Genomic DNA, 16,246 nt, shown 5'->3' on the forward strand with positions numbered 1-16,246 from the left:
TATTTTCTTGCTGTTGAGATGTGATCCATATGGAAGGCTATAATTTTTAATATACAGTAAGCACCTCAAGTCTTCCTCAGTTTCAGCAAGCAAAGTTGTGTCATCTGCATAATATAAGTCATTGGTGAGTCTTCTTTTAATTTTGATGCCACATTCCTCTTTATAAAGTCCAGCTTCTTGAACTGTTTTCTCACTGATAATGAAGGAAGAAGTTTAAGCTGCTTTGAAGTCACTGGCAAAAAACAAAGTGCCAGGAATTGATGTAATAACAATGGACATGTTTCAACAAGCAGCGACATGCAATCCTGGATATGTTCAGCAGTCTGTCAGAAAACATGGAAGACAGCTACCTGGGTAACTGAGTGGAAGAGATTAATATTTTTTCCCATTTGCAAGAAAGGTGATCCAAAAGAATTTGATAATTATTGAACAGTATCATTAATATCACATGTAAACAATGAGCATAGACCAAATGAGCTCTGGGAGGATATCAATAAAATCATCCATGAAGAATGCAAAAGATCATTACAAAGTCTGAAAAAGAAGAAAAGACCAAGATGGATGTTAGATGAGACTCTGAGTATTGCATTAGAGCACCGAGAAGCCAAAGCTAAAGGAAGAAACCAAGAAATCAAAGAGCTGAACAGAAAATTTCAAAAGGCAGCTCAGCACGACAAAGTAAGGTACTATAATGAAATGCGCAGAGAGCTGGAGTCAGAAAATCAAAGGTCTCAACTCGCTCAGCATTTTTTAAGCTGAAGGAGTTGAAAAACAAATTCGAGCCATGGGTGGCAATACTTAAGGACACTTTGGATAGAATGTTAAATGATCCAGGAAGTATCAAGAGAAGATGGAAGGAGTACACAGAGTATCAGAAGGAATTGGCTGACACAGAAGAATTTCATGAAATAACATAGGCAAGACCCTATGGTGATGAAGGAGGAAGTTCAAATTGCTCTGAAGGAATTGACAAAAAACAAGGCTCCAGGAGTTGATGGCATACCAGATGGCATATTTCAACAGATAGACACTGCCCTGGATGTGCTCACTAAGTTATGCCAAGAAATCTGGAGGACAGCCAGCTGGCCGACTGACTGGAAAATATAGGTATTTGTTCCCATCCAAAGAAAGGTGACCCAACAGAGTGCAGGAATTATCGAACAATATCATTGACATCACACGCAAGCAAGATTCTGCTAAAAATTATCCAAAAACGTTTGGAGCAATATGTCAAGAGAGAACTGCCACATGTGCAGGCCAGATTTCGAAGAAGTTGTGGAACTAGGGATATTATAGCTGTTAGATGGATCTTGGCAGAAAGCAAAGAATATCAGAAGAATGTCTATCTGGGCTTCATTGACTATGCAAAGGCTTTTGACTGTGTGGATCACAACAAGTTATGGCTGACTCTGAGAAGAATGGGAGTCCCAGAACATTTGATTATGCTCATGCAAAACCTATACTTGGACCAAGAGGCAGTCATAAGAACAGAGCAAGGAGATACTACATGGTTCAAAATCAAGAAGGGGGTCCATCATGGATGCATTCTGTCTCCATACCTTTTCAATCTGTATGCAGAACAGATCATCTGAGATGCTGGGCTGTACGAAGAGGAATGTGGCTTCAGGATTGGTGGAAGAATCGTCAACAACCTGTGTTATGCAGATGACACAGACAACCCTGCTTGCTGAAAATGAGGAGGACCTGAAGCGCTTGCTGCAGAAGGTCAAGGACTGCAGTCTTCAATATGATTGAAGCTAAACATCAAGACAACAAAGATTCTGACCACTGAGCCAATTGGCAGCTTTAGTATGGGTGGTGAAGAGATTGAGATAGTTAACAGTTCTAGTTTACTTGTTAAAATCAAGGAGGAGTGTTATCAGGGGTATCTCCTTTATATCTATTTGTTATGATTAGAGGAACAAAACAAAACAAAACAAACTCATATCCATTGAGTGGATTCTGGCTCTAATTTACTAAATGAGACAGAGGAGACAGCCGCATAGGGTTTCTACTGCTGTAAGTTTTTACAGAAATAGAGTGGCATATTTTCCTCCTGCTGAGCAGTGGTGAATAAGAACTGCTAACCGTATAGTAAGCAATTGAGCACTTAAACATTGTGCCACCAGGAATCATTTTTTAAAGTTTCATATAAAAAAAATGTATAATCTCCAGAAACAGTTCTCTCCCCATAAATTCTATCTTTAGAAAGATTTACTTCTTTTTTACCTATTGAATTTTGCTGGGCTGGTCTTTCATTCTTTCCTCTCTGATTCTCTTTAAGATTGAAACTTTTTTCTTTTTTAATATTAGTCTTCTTTCTCCTGGAGTTTCAACAAATTCCTCCCTAGAAAGCAATTGGGTGGTCTAGCATAAGCTTTCAAAATCTCCTCTTTGGCTGTTAGGATGAATAATTCCACTGGGACGTTTCACTTCTTCAACACAAGTAGTTGGTAAGCATCCTGGATTACAAAAGACCCCATTCTTCTTTATATGTCTACTTAGAAAATCTACTCTTCCCAACAACAGGAAGTCTACAATCTTTATGTGATTAATTCAGAAACAAATTGAAGCAACAGGATAGAGATGATTCTTGTGTCTGTGATCAAGCTGTTCTACTCCCTTAAAAAAAAATCTCATCTTCGTCACTGGTTATAGTTGAAAACAAGTAAAATGAAACAGAATTTGGAGCTAGCATGTTGTTATTGTTGTGTACTGTTGAGTGGGAACCGACCCATAGCTGGCACAACAGTGGGGGTTTAAAGGCAGTAAATCACACAGGAGGAGATTGCCTATCATTCTCCTGTGGTGTAGCTGATGGATTCAAACGGAATACCTTTGCGTTGGCAGCACAGTTCCTTACCACTAAGCCACCAGACCTCCCTAGGAGCTAGCACAGGAGCCCATCTGACAGTCAAAACTACACCCCCGCCACACCGAGGACCTTCTGATCCTGGTTGGCTACTTGTCCCTTATTCCTGTCTTCTGAAGTTTTAATGATGTAAGACTGGGGCCCTTGTCCTCTGAGATGTCCAGAAAAGTGAAGCTGTCTCTTTGGCTTAAGTTTCCACATAAACCATCTCTCAGCTTCAGAACATGATTTCTATACATATTCTCTATAAGCACACGTTTCCTCACTTCTAGTTTTTGGTTCTAGAAAAGTCTACCTTCATCCTAGATGGCTGCTTTTCTTTCTAAACACACACTGGGCTCTGCACCTTTTATCAGCAGCCATATGTGTAATTAATACTCAAACACTAAAGCTTGGAGGAGTCATGTCAACTAACTGCCAAAATGGAGACTATACCAGCTGTAGGATTCAATCTAAAATGCTAGGTTCCCCATGTGACTCTTGGCTCTCTAAATGCTCCTTCCAGTCTAGGTATATGTTTTCCTGGCCAAAATACCCTCTGCTGATAACTGAAGTGCTCATTCTTTGCCCACTTTCCCTTCTGTGTACTGCTCAACTGAGTACTGCTAACAAGGGAAGCAAATGCTACTTGCAGTAGAAGTTCAGCCTTCTGTTGGTAGCCCCTGATAAAGTGTTAGATGGGAAAATTTAGGTTTAAGACCCAAGGAAGGCATTTTATTGCTTCTTTTCTTCTCAACCTAGGCCTTGTACCATATCTATTAAAAAGAGCTGTTTCTTCAGATTATAATTTTCCCCTGTTAAATATATAGAGAATCTCATTGTGTTTAATAACACAGTGCCTGACAGATGAAAACCCAAACCAATTGCCACTGAGTCAGTCCCAGCTCACAGCAACACCATGCATTACAGAGGAGAACCACAGCACTGAGTTTTCTTGGCTATAATCTCTACAGAAGCAGACCACCAGGACATTGATTTGTGGCAGTGCTGAGTGGGTCCTACATGCTGAGTGATGAGTGCAAACCATTTACATTACTCAGAGACCTCAATGGGAGAGAGCAGACAAACTGAGAGTGAGACTGGACATGTGTGCAGCTTCTCCATGCTGTGTCTCACTTCTGTCGGCCAGCAGGGTACATGTGTACCAGCTCAGACTTCTACTAAGGCAGAATGAACAAAGGTGCAGAAAAGATACAGACATATTTATCTCCAAATGGCTTCTCCATCTCTGTCTGGAAATCTGTGGAAGAAAGCAAATGTTTCCTTCAGCAGATTCCCACTGAGCAGGGGCCTGTGCTCTTGTTTTGCCAAAAATGTTCTTGTTAGATGTTACTGTGGGTGGATATATTAGAAAAAATATTGTTAAATCTTCAAAGGCTAAGTTTTCATTTTTGAAGTAGCCAGTAGATTAACCCGCTTTTGCCTGTTATAAAGCAGGATGAGGTATGTCTCTTGCTTCATTCCTTTGAGCCCAGGGTCTTAGAAGTGGGAAATCTACTTTATACAGTAACTAGTTCAACTCTCAAAGTCAGACAGCATACTAATGAGCCAGAATCTCTTTATTTATTGTATGGCTTACTCTGCTTCACATCAAACAGTGCTGTCCATATGGCTTTCTCTCAAAGACAGCCATGGGACATTGCATAAAATTGCAAAATCAGCAGCAGTAGCAGCATCGATGGCTCAGCACACAGTCTTCAGGAGACAGCCCTTCTGTGAACGAAGATTTTCTGAACAATTATTTACTATATTCCACATGAAGATGAGATAAGTCCCGGGAGTATAATGACAAGTTTTATTATCCTTTTGAAAACTTTAAAGTATCAAGTAAATATAGTATTTTACTATCTAGTATGTTGAAATCATTTAAACCTGCATAAAATATGTGCTATGTTAGGAAACTCTGTTGCCAAAGACCTTTCCAAAGTACTAAAGAACAAGGATGTCAGTTTAAAGACTAAGGTATGCCTGATCCATATGCTTGGGAGTGTCGAGGGACAGTGTAAGAAAGGAAGACCCTCGATGAGATGGATTGATTTAGTTACTGGGGTAATGGTGGTAGGTGTGTCAGAGACAATAAGATTGGAATAGGACAGAGCAGGTTTCAGAGCTGTTGTACATAGGGTTCTTATGAGTTGCAGGTCACTTGATGATACATAACAACAACAACAACAACAACAACAACATACCTGATTCAAGCTATGGTATTTTTAATGGCTACATATGCATATGGTTGTTCAAATCCATGGAGCAGCTGGTGGATTTAAACTGTGTGCTTTTGGGTTGAAAGCACAGCTAAATTCAAGAGCCTATTCATTGGTCCAACTAAATAGAATTAAAACAGAATTAATTCTCCAGTGATAGATATGGTGATACATGATGCAAGAAAATTAGACAATGAGTAAGGAAAATAGAAGAAAACTCAAGGCTTTGAATTTTGGTGTTGGTTCAAAGTACATAATGGGTTTCCAGAAGAACAAACAAGTCTGTTTTGGATGAAGTGCTCCTTAGAGTCAAAGATGGTAAAAAGTTTGCCTGATATACTTTAGGAAAGATCCTCAAAAGATGTTTTAACACAGTGATTATAACTATGGACTTGAACATGGTGGAGATCATGAGGATAGTTAAAAATAGGGCAAGGTCCTGAATTGTTCATAGAATCTCTATGAGTTGTAGCTGTTTCAGCAGCACATAGCAACAACCACAAACTTACATGCATTCAACCTGGGATGGTGGAGAAGAACATTGAATATAATATACACCATCAAAAGAACAAGAAATAATTCTTATAAGGCTATAATCAGAATTTCCCTGAGTAGTGAGAATAAGGAGACTTTGAGTTGCTTGCTTTGAATGTATCATCAGGAAAGAGAAATTGTTAGGAAAGGATATCAAGGCTGATAAAATAGGTTATACTTAGGGTTGTCATAGGGAGTTCTGGTGGTCAACTGGTAAGGAGTTGTGCTGGCAATCCAAAGGCACACAATCCAAAGGTTCAAATCCACAAGCTGCTTTGAGGGAGAAAGATGAGCAATTTCCTCCAGTATGATTAACTAGCTCTGCAAACCCAGAAGGTTAGCTACGGATTGATTCCAATTCAATAGTATACAACAGCAACATGATAATAAGATAATAAGTTGAGTTTACATGATGGCAATTAGCAACAATGTGAGTTGCTAAATATAGGACTGGAAAGAGAAGTAGAGAGTACTCCAGTATTCCTACTGTCCATATGGATACATAAAAATGAACATACAAAGAGAAATAGGAGGGATACGTTTGAGTTGTGGGGTTGGAGAAGAGTACTGAGAAGAGTCTCACACACTTTTGACATTTAGTTAGGAAGGGCCAGTCCTAGAAGAAGGATATCATGCTTGCAAAGGTGGAGGGTCAGTGTAAGAGAGGAAGACTCTCAACAAGATGGATTGACATGGTGACTATAATGACAGGCTCTAGTATATTGATGATGGAGAGGGTTGCACAGGATAGGGTACGATTCAAATCCACTATTCACAGGTTTACTATGAGTTGCAATCAACTTGATAGCACATAACAACTACAGCAGTGTATAGATACATAATATGTACGTTATTTGGAATTTCTCTGTGCCATCGAGTATAATACAACTCACAGCAATCCTATGAACAATGGACCTGAATTTTGCCCTATCCTGAACCAACTTCACTGTCTCTGATACATTTGACCTATTGCCATAGTCATTGTATTAATCCATCTCATTCAGGGTTTTTCTCTCCTATAGTGACCCTCTACCAGTTCAAGCCTGAAGTCCTTCTCCAAGAACTGGTCCCTCCTGGAAACATGCTCAGAGTATGTGAGATGTAGCTTCAAAATCCTTTCATCCAAGGAGCAACCTGGTTTCACCCTCTTTAGGAGAAGGCCTGTTCTATTAGCAGTCAATGGATGTTCAATACTCTTCTCCAACACCAAAACTCAAAGGCATTGATCCTTCCTCTGTCATCCTTAGTCATTGTCTAGCACTCACATACATAGCAAACAACTGTGAGGATCATGGCCTGGATTAGGCACATTTTAGACCCTAGAAAGATATCATTGCTCATTAGCACTCTGGAGAGGTCCTTGACAGCAGATGCAATGACACTTGTCTTTTGATTTACTGACTGCTGGTACCAAGGGTGTTGATTTTGGAGCCAAGCAAAATAAAATCACTAACAATCTCAATCTTTTCTCTATCTATCATGATGCTGCCTATTGCCTCAATCATGAGGCTCTCTTGCTTTTTTGCTGAGATTCAATCAATACTGAATGCTGCATTTCTTAATTTTCTGCAACAAACACGTCAAGTCCTCCTCAGTTTAGGTAAGCAAGGTTGTGTCATCTGCATAATGCAGGTTGTTGATGAGTCTTCCTCTGATTCTGTTCACACTTCTCTTCATAGAGTCCAACCTCCTGAATGATCTGTTAAGCACATAGAATGAAAAGGTGTGGAGAAAGGATACATCTCTGATGTACTTCTTTCTTGATTTTGAACCTTGCAGTGTTCCCTTGCTCTCTTAAGACACCAGGTTCCTCATCTCCGTATAGACTTCACAAGAGCACAGTCAAGTGTTCTTGGATTTCTATTCTTCTTAATGTTAGGCACAATTTGTTGTGATCCACAGACAAATGCCTTTGCATAGTCAATAAAACACAAATAGACATTCTTCTGGTACTTTCTCCTTTCAGCCATGATCCATCAGATATTATCAATAATATCTATAGATATTATTGTTGTGGTTATATGCCGTCTAGGCACTTCTGATTCTGATAGACCCTATGTACAATGGCTACGAATCCTGCTCTATCTTGAGCCAATTTCATTTTCTCTAACATACCTATTTACATTACTCTGGACACTAAGTCAGTTAGTCTCACCCAGTGTCTTCCTCTCTTGCACTGTCCCTCTACCCTTCAAGCCTCACCTTCTTCTCCAAGGACTGATCTTTCCCGGCAACATGCCCAAAGTACATCAGCTGGAGCTTCAAAGTCCTTGCCTCCAAGGAACAGCCTGGTTTCACCCTGTCAAGAATAGAGCTGTTTGTTCTCTTAGCAGTACATGGTATATCCAATACTTTTCTCCAGTACCATAACTCAAAGGCATCAATTCTTCTATCATCTTTAGTCATTGTCCAGCTCTGCTGCATAGCAAGTAATTGTGAAAGTCATGGCTTGGATCAGGCACACCCTAGGTTCTAAATGGAAATCAATGCTCTTCAGTACTCTGGAGATATCCCTGATAGCAGATTTTCCTGATGCAAGTAATCTTTTGATTTCCTGGCTGCTGGTACCAAGATTGTGGGGCCAAGAAAGCTGAAGCTTTGTTAACAAAGTCAATCTCTTCTCCAGCTATTGTGATGGCCAATTGACCCAATGGTGAGAATCTCTGTCTTCTTGATATTGAACTTCAATCCATATTGAAGACCACAGTTCTTGACCTTCTGCAGCAAATGCCTACAGTCCTCTTCAGTTTCAGCAAGCAAAATTGTATTATCTGCATATTGTAGGTTATTTTTGAGTCTTCCTCTAATCCTGATGCCACATTTCTTGATAAAGCCCAGCCTCCTGGATGATCTGTTCCGCATATAGATTGGAAAAGTATGGATAAAAGATGCATCCTGGTGTATACCTTTCCTTATTTTAAATCATGCAGTGTTTCTTTGCTCTGTTCTGATGATTGCCTCCTGGTCCAAGTATAGGTTTTGCATAAGCACAATCAAATTTCTGGGATTCCCATTCTTTTCAAGGTTAGCCATAGTTCGTTGTGATCCACACAGTCAAATGCCTTTGCATAGTCAGTTAAACACAGATAGACATTTCTCTGGTACTCACTGCTTTCAGCTCATGCCATAGCCTCTTTTAAACACAGCTTGTATTTCTGGCAGTTCTGAGAGAAGCGTCTTTGCATGTTGTTGCTCTTAACAGCTCAGATATATATATCTTTTCTTATCTATGATCTGCTCTTTCGAGTATAGCACTTGTCTGTTAGATGCTCAAAGTGATGCTCCTAGATTAAGGCAGACTAGGACGAAGGATTGGCTATCCATTTCTGAAATAAAAGACCTTAGAAAATCCTGTGAACAATAGAGCAAGAGAAACTATGAAAATTATAGATAATAGTAAATGTGTAAAAATAACAGCAAAATACCTTGCATATTTATTACATTTATTTTTAATATAGGTTTTTCATTTGCTAGTAGGGAGCATTTGTGGCCTAGTGGCAAGAAGATGCAGTGCAATCCTAAAGGCATAAAGTTCAAATCCACCAGATGCTCTGCTAGAGAAGGTAGAGAAATCTTTTCCTGTGCAATTAACTGCTTCTGAAAACCCACTGAAAAGTGAGCTATGGGTCAGTGTAGACTCAACAATCACAACAACAGCAACAATAAGTCTATATAGTATAATTTTAAATAATGGTTTTAGTAACCCAGCTCTCACTGTGTAACTATTCTAAGTCCATAATCACAAACTTTCAGTCCCTCCCTACTTGGATAATTTATGTATTCACCAATTTATACTCAAATGGATACTCAAACCTTTACTCATGAGGTTTCTTATTATGCAAGTTCTGTTATTGATAGAACAAAGCATATTATATTTTAAAATGCAAAGTAAAGAGATATTTTCTTAGCTCATAGCAACTCTTTTTGGCTATCAGTAAGCTTAGATACACTGAAACACAGGAGGAAATTTGTTCATCATTTAGTTATATTCTTTTAAACAAACGTAAAAAAATCCATACAAAACATAGTCCCACAGAGAGTACATCAAACATGAACATATCATATTATATTAATAAAATACAGTCTTGGAGGAACAAAAAATAATAACAAAGCCACATCACCTGTTAAAACTAAGAATTCAATATAGGAACGTTGATAAAATAAAAATCAAAGCAACCTACTGCAGAACCCCTCTTCAAAATTCAAGGAAAGCACAAGCAATAGTTCAAAGACTTGCTAACAAGCAGCCCTGTTCCTTTTCCAGGGAGGAGGCTAGAATGAGGTCAGAAAGATTTCATTTCATGTTTTGATCTACCTCTGAGAAAACACGTTCTGCAAATTCTTTTAGACCCAAGTGGACAAGCTGAAAGTACTCAAAGAAAAATGGAAAATACTCAGAAAGGAGGGCCTCAAATCAAGTCAGTTGGCCTGGATTACTATGTGTTGAAAGGCATGTGGGGAAACGAAGTACAGAAGAGAGAGCACAATCATCAGAAAAGAATTCTCATTTCAGATCTTCTGCTGGTATCCAGATGAATTGCAAGAAACTCTGGTGACACAATGATTAAGTGATCAGGTGCTAATTAATAGGTTAGCTGTTCAAATCTGCCAAATGCTCTGTGTAAGAAAAGACCTAGTATGTCATCCGGTAAAGATTATGGCACTTTTATGATTCAGGCAGTTCTAAATTGTCAGACAGTATTGCTATAGTGTCACAGTGTCTAAAGTGCTTGACTACTAAGTGAATCTATAAGACATTCCATGGGAGAACACTGTGACAATTTGATCCCTTAAAGAGATAAAGCCCTATAAAGCCTAGTATGATTTAAATTGTTATTGTTGTTGTTAGGTGCCGTCAAGTCCAGTATCACTCATAGTGACCCTATAAAGAACAGATCTGAACCCTGCCCTATACTGTGCAATCGTCATCATCTCTGACATACATGATCCCATTGCTGCTGCCACCGCGTCAATCCATCTGATTGAGTGTCTTCCTGTCTACCCCCAACCTTCCACCTTTCTAAGCATGACGGCCCTCTCCAAGGAATTGTATTTCCTAGAAACATGACCAAAGAATATAAGACAAACCTTTCCCATCCATGCCTCCAAAGAACACTCTGGCTTCACTTTCTCCAAGATATATCTGTTTGTTCTTTTGAAAGTTCATGGGATATTCAGTACTCTTTTCCAACACCACAACTCAAAGGCATGAAGTCTTCTTGACTTGAGTTTGGTACAGCTCTCAGATGCATAGCAAATTGTTGAAAAACTATAGCTTGGATTAGGTTTCAAAGTAACACCCTTGCTCCTCAGTAAGTTGGAGAGATCCCTGACTACAGACTTTCCTAGTGCAATATATCTCCTGATTTCCTCACTGCTGGTAATAAGGGTATTGATTGTGGATCCAAATAAGAGTAAATAATTGACAATTTCATTCTCTTCTCCATCCATCATTGGTCAAGTGGTCAAAATTTTTGTTCTCTTGATGTTAAGGTGTGAAATATATTGAAGGCTTTAGTTTTATCTTCTGCAACAAGTGCTTCAAGTCCTTTTCACTTTTAGCAAGTATGGTTGTGTCACCTATATAATGCGGGTTGTTGATGAGTTTTCCTCCAGCTTGTACATGACTTTTATCTTAATGGAGTCCAACTTCTCAAATAATTTGCTCAGCATATAGATTGAATACATATGGAAATTTCAGCAATACAGAGTTTAGAAGAGGTTGTGGCACTAGAGAAACTTACCAATGTCAGATGGATCTTGGCTGAAAGCAAAGAATACTAGAAGTATGTGTATGTGTGCTTCATTGACTATGCAAAGGCATTTGACTGTGTGGATCACAACAAATTGTGGCTAATCTTGAGAAGAATGGGAATCTCAGAACACTTGATTGTGTGAAACTTATACTTGCATCAGGAAGCAGTTCTCAGAACAGAGCAAGGAAACACTACATGGTTCAAAATTAGGAAAGAATATTTCACTCAGCATAATGTTCTCCAGAGTATGTTTTGTAAAGTTTTACAAGTTCAGTGTTTTACAGTGCTGCATAGTATTCCATTGTATGAATATATTATAGTTTTTCTATCCATTAATTTGTTGACAGGTACTTGCATTGCTTTCATCTCTTGTTGTTTGTTGTTATGTGCCATCGAGTTGCTTGCGACTCATAGCGACCCTATGTACAACAGCCCTAAACTCCGCTCTGTCCTGTGCCAATTGCACTGTCTCTGACACTCCCATCCCAATTATCCCAGTCACTGAATCAATCCACCTCACAAAGGGCCTTCCTCTCCTGCACCGTCCCTCCACCTTCCCAAGCATGATGTCCCTCTCCAAGGACCGGTCTCTCCTCACAACATGTCCAAAGTATGCTAGACAGAGCCTCAGAATCCTTGCCTCCAGGGAGCCACCCGGTTTAACCCTTTCCAGGACAAATCTGTTTGTTTTCCTAGCAGTCCATGGTATTCTCAATACTCTTCTCCAGCACCACAGCTCAAAGGCATCAATTCTCCTTCTATCCTCCTTGGTCATTGTCCAACTCTCTGATGCATTTAACGTTCTGCCGAAAGCATCCTTGATTATAGCAACCCGAGGTTTGAATTTGTTCTTCAGTTCCTTGAGCTTAAGATATGCTGAGAGAGTTCGGCCCTTTTGATTTTCCGACTCCAACTCCTCGCACATTTCATTGTAATATTTTGCTTTGTCATCCCGTGCTGCCTTTTGAAATCTTCTATTGTTTTTTTCATCCAGCTATTCACTCTTTGTCAATACCACAGTTCAAAGGCATTGATTCTTTTTTGGTTACATCTATTCATTATTGTCCAACTTTCAGTTGCATAGGATGCAATTGAAATGACCACAGCTTTCCTCAGGCCCATTTGTTCTTTACTATATCTCACAGTTGTTTTATTTGCATCTCTCTTAGAGGTAGGGATTTTGAAGATTTCTTCAAATGTTCAGTTTCTTCAAGTGTTTGTTTGCCATCTGAAAGGCTTATTTGGTAAAGTGTCATATCCTGTGCCCATTTTGCAATTGGGTTGTCTACCTTTATCTTGTTGTGGTGCTCAAGTGTTCTATAAATTCAAATATAAGTCCCTTATTAGCCATGTCATTACAAAATATTTTTTTTTCTAATCTGTGGCTTCCCTTTTTACTTGGTTGGAGAAAGTTTTGCAGTTGCACAGGGATTTTATTCTTTGATGTCCCCATTCATCTATTTTATCTTCTCCTGGTGGTAGGATCCATAGACTCTTAGTAATGCAACTCCAAGCTTGAAGTTTTTCACTCTTTCAGCTTGAGAAATGCTGAATGTATTATTCTCTTCTGTTTTTCTAATTTCAGGCTTCTGCACATTTCACTATAATATTTTGCTGTATTTCTCAAGCTGCCCTTTAAAATCTTCTCTTTTGTTTTCTTATTTTATTATTTCTTCCATTCACTTTAGTTCTTCTGCATTCAAGAGTAAGCTGTATTTCTGTACATTCATTCAAGCTAGACCCATGTTTATAACTGACATTTATGCTTTTCCAGAAAGGTTATTATAATTATTATGCAAAATTCTGTCACTTCATTGCTGACCTCATTTTGTCTCCAAGGCCATATTTTCCAGTTATCAGTCCTCTTTTGTTTTTATTTTTTTACATTCCAGATATCAGTTACTATAATACATCTTGATTGCATGTTTGACCAATTTCAGACTACAGAAGTTGGTAGAAATCCTCAATTTCTTCATCTTTGGCTTTAGTGGTGGGTGTATATATTTGAATAATAGTGGTATTAACTTGAAAGGTTCATCTTCTGGTACTGCATGGAACAACATTCTGCTGCTATCCATAGGGTTCAAGACCCTGTTATTTCAGAAATGGATGGCCAGTCCTGCTTTTTAGTCTTTGTCTGAATGCTTCACTGAAACTTGTGAAGTGCAACACTCTTATTCATATCATAGACTTGATTTGATATAAGGGCAATTTCTCTGGTATTTGTCCTGCAAAACATTTTTTCTTAAGAGAGATAAAGTGAGAAAGAAGTGACCAGCAAAGAAGGAGCTTAGTACCACCAAGAAAGAAGAACCAGATTCCCTACATGGTGAAGCTTCTGGATCCAGATATCTAAGGAAGAATGGATTCCAAGACACATGGTGATCTCTAAGGAGGGCTGGGCCTAAAGATGCTAAAAAGGACAAGGACTTCTAACCTCTTAAAGTGTGAGAAAATGTATATCTGTTCCGCACCAGACAATTAAGGTAGGTCACCTTCCATTTCCACTCAATAATAATTTTCACATAATGACTTAGGCTTATATATGAGGACATTTTACATACTATACTATATATGGGAACATTACTGTGTTCTGAAGAGTTGGAACTGACTCATTGCTGACTCTCCACTGAGTTTTCAGTGGCAGTTAATAGCATGGGAGGAGATTGCCCATCCTTTTCTCACAGAACAGCTGCTGGGTTTGAACTATATACTTTTGGGATTGCAGCACAACTTTGCACCATCAGACCATTAGAACTCCATGTATGTGTGTGTGTGTGTGTGTGTGTGTGTGTGTGTGTGTGTGTCTCCCTCCTCTGGTGGCCTGGTGGATAAGAAGCTGAAGTAGCTTACTGCCAACACAAAGGTATGTGGTTTGAATTCACCAGTTGCTCTGTGACCTGTTGTGACCTTTGGGTTAGCAGTGCAGATGCTTACAGATTAGGCCACTGGAGCTCCCTGTAAATAGAACAAGAGGGGAAAGTACACTAGATTGACCATTGGCTAATCTTAACATGATTGTCTCAACTCTTCCCTCCTCTTCACAAAGATTAACTCATAATTAGTTTACTTTCAACGTGGCTGGATACATTTGAACAGCTATGAATGAAAGCACAATTGATAGAAGAAATGATGGAAGCCACAAATAAAGGAAGTAACCTAGAGGTGGAGAACCAGAAAAAAATATATTGATAAAGAGTTATTTGAACAGCTATGGAAGAATGTGAAAATGATGGAAGAAACAATGGAAACCACTAAGAAAGAAAATGTTACACAGACACAGAGCCAGAAGAAATATTGTTGAGGAACTTGCACAAATATAGAAGAAAATGTAAGACGTGGAAGAAAGAATTAAAACTATGCATAAAGACGTACAAGAACTTAAAAATCATCACAAGATAGAGAGGGTAATGCCAACACAGTATTAGAAATAACAAAAGGGCATAGAAATGCAATCCACAATATTAAGACTAAAATAGCAGAAAGATGATTGAAGGACAAAAAAAGAGTCAGTGAGCTGGAAGACAAGAACCTCAAGGGAAACATACTAGAAGAAAAATCAGAGAGAAGACATAAAGAAAATGAAGAAAACAGTAGAATTATGTGGGATAACATCAAAAGGAAGAATGTATGTATAATTGGAATTCCAGAATATGAGAGAGATAGAGAAATTACTGAGAAAATTGTAGAAGAGGTAATAGAAGAAAACTTTCTAGGTATTTTAAAGAATGAAGACATCTACTTTCAGGAAGCTCAACAAACACAAAATAGACTATACCCAAAAAAGAAAACATCAAGACATACCATAGTCAAATTCTCCAAAATAAAAGAGAAGGATAGAATCAGGAAAGCAGCATGAGAAAAACAGTAACCTACAAAGGAAAAGCCATCAGATTAAGTTCTTATTTTTTCAGTAGAAACCATGTGAGCAAGAAGACAATGGGATGGCATATACAGAAAGTGGAAGGAAAACAACTGTTAACCAAGGATCCTGTACACAGCAAAGCTTTTAATCAAATATGAAGAAAAAATAACATCTTTATGAAAAAGAAAAAACTTAAGGAATTTGTGAAAACAAAACCAAATTTACAAGGACTTTTAAGGGAAGTCCTTCACACAGAGACACTAAAGAAAAGTAGATAGACCATAATAACAAGAAACAACTAAAAAAGAAACAATGCAAAATGGCAATGATAAAAGCTGGCCTGTCAATAATCACACTTAATGTGAATGGATTAAATATACCAATGAAGAGAAAAGAGCTATAGAATGGATAAAAACTCCAAAGTCTGCTAATATGTTATCAACAAAAGACACATCTAATAAATGAAGAGAAAGATAGATTCAAAATCAAAGGCTGGAAAAAATATACCAATTAAATGGCATCCACAAAAAAGCAGGAGTGGCAATACTAATCTTGGATAAAATAGACTGCAAGAATAAAAAAACATTATCAAACATAAGGAAAGGCACTATATAATGATTAAAGGCATAGTAGATCAAGAAGAAGATATAGCATTGATTAACATCTATGACCCAAATGATGTTGTTGTTATTGTTTAGTGTCATCAAGTTACCTGAGACTCATAACGACCTTTTGTACAACAGTTCTGAATTCTGACCTATCCTGAATCAACTTTATTGTCTCTGCCACAGTTACCCCCATTACTCCAGTCACTGAGTCAATCCATCTTAGTGAGGGTCTTCCTGTCTTGCACTGTCTCTCCACCCTCCCAAGCATAATGTCCCTCTCCATAATGTCCTTCCATGCAACATGCCCAAAGAATGTCAGATGGAGCTTCAGACTCCTTGTCTCTAAGGAGCAACATGGTTTCACCCTTTCCAGGACAAATACGTTTGTTCTTCTAGCTGTTGTTGTT

This window comes from Elephantulus edwardii, unplaced genomic scaffold, assembly GCF_000299155.1.
Source record: "Elephantulus edwardii isolate Elephantulus edwardi_28Jun2011 unplaced genomic scaffold, EleEdw1.0 scaffold00002, whole genome shotgun sequence".
Lineage (NCBI taxonomy): Eukaryota > Metazoa > Chordata > Mammalia > Macroscelidea > Macroscelididae > Elephantulus > Elephantulus edwardii.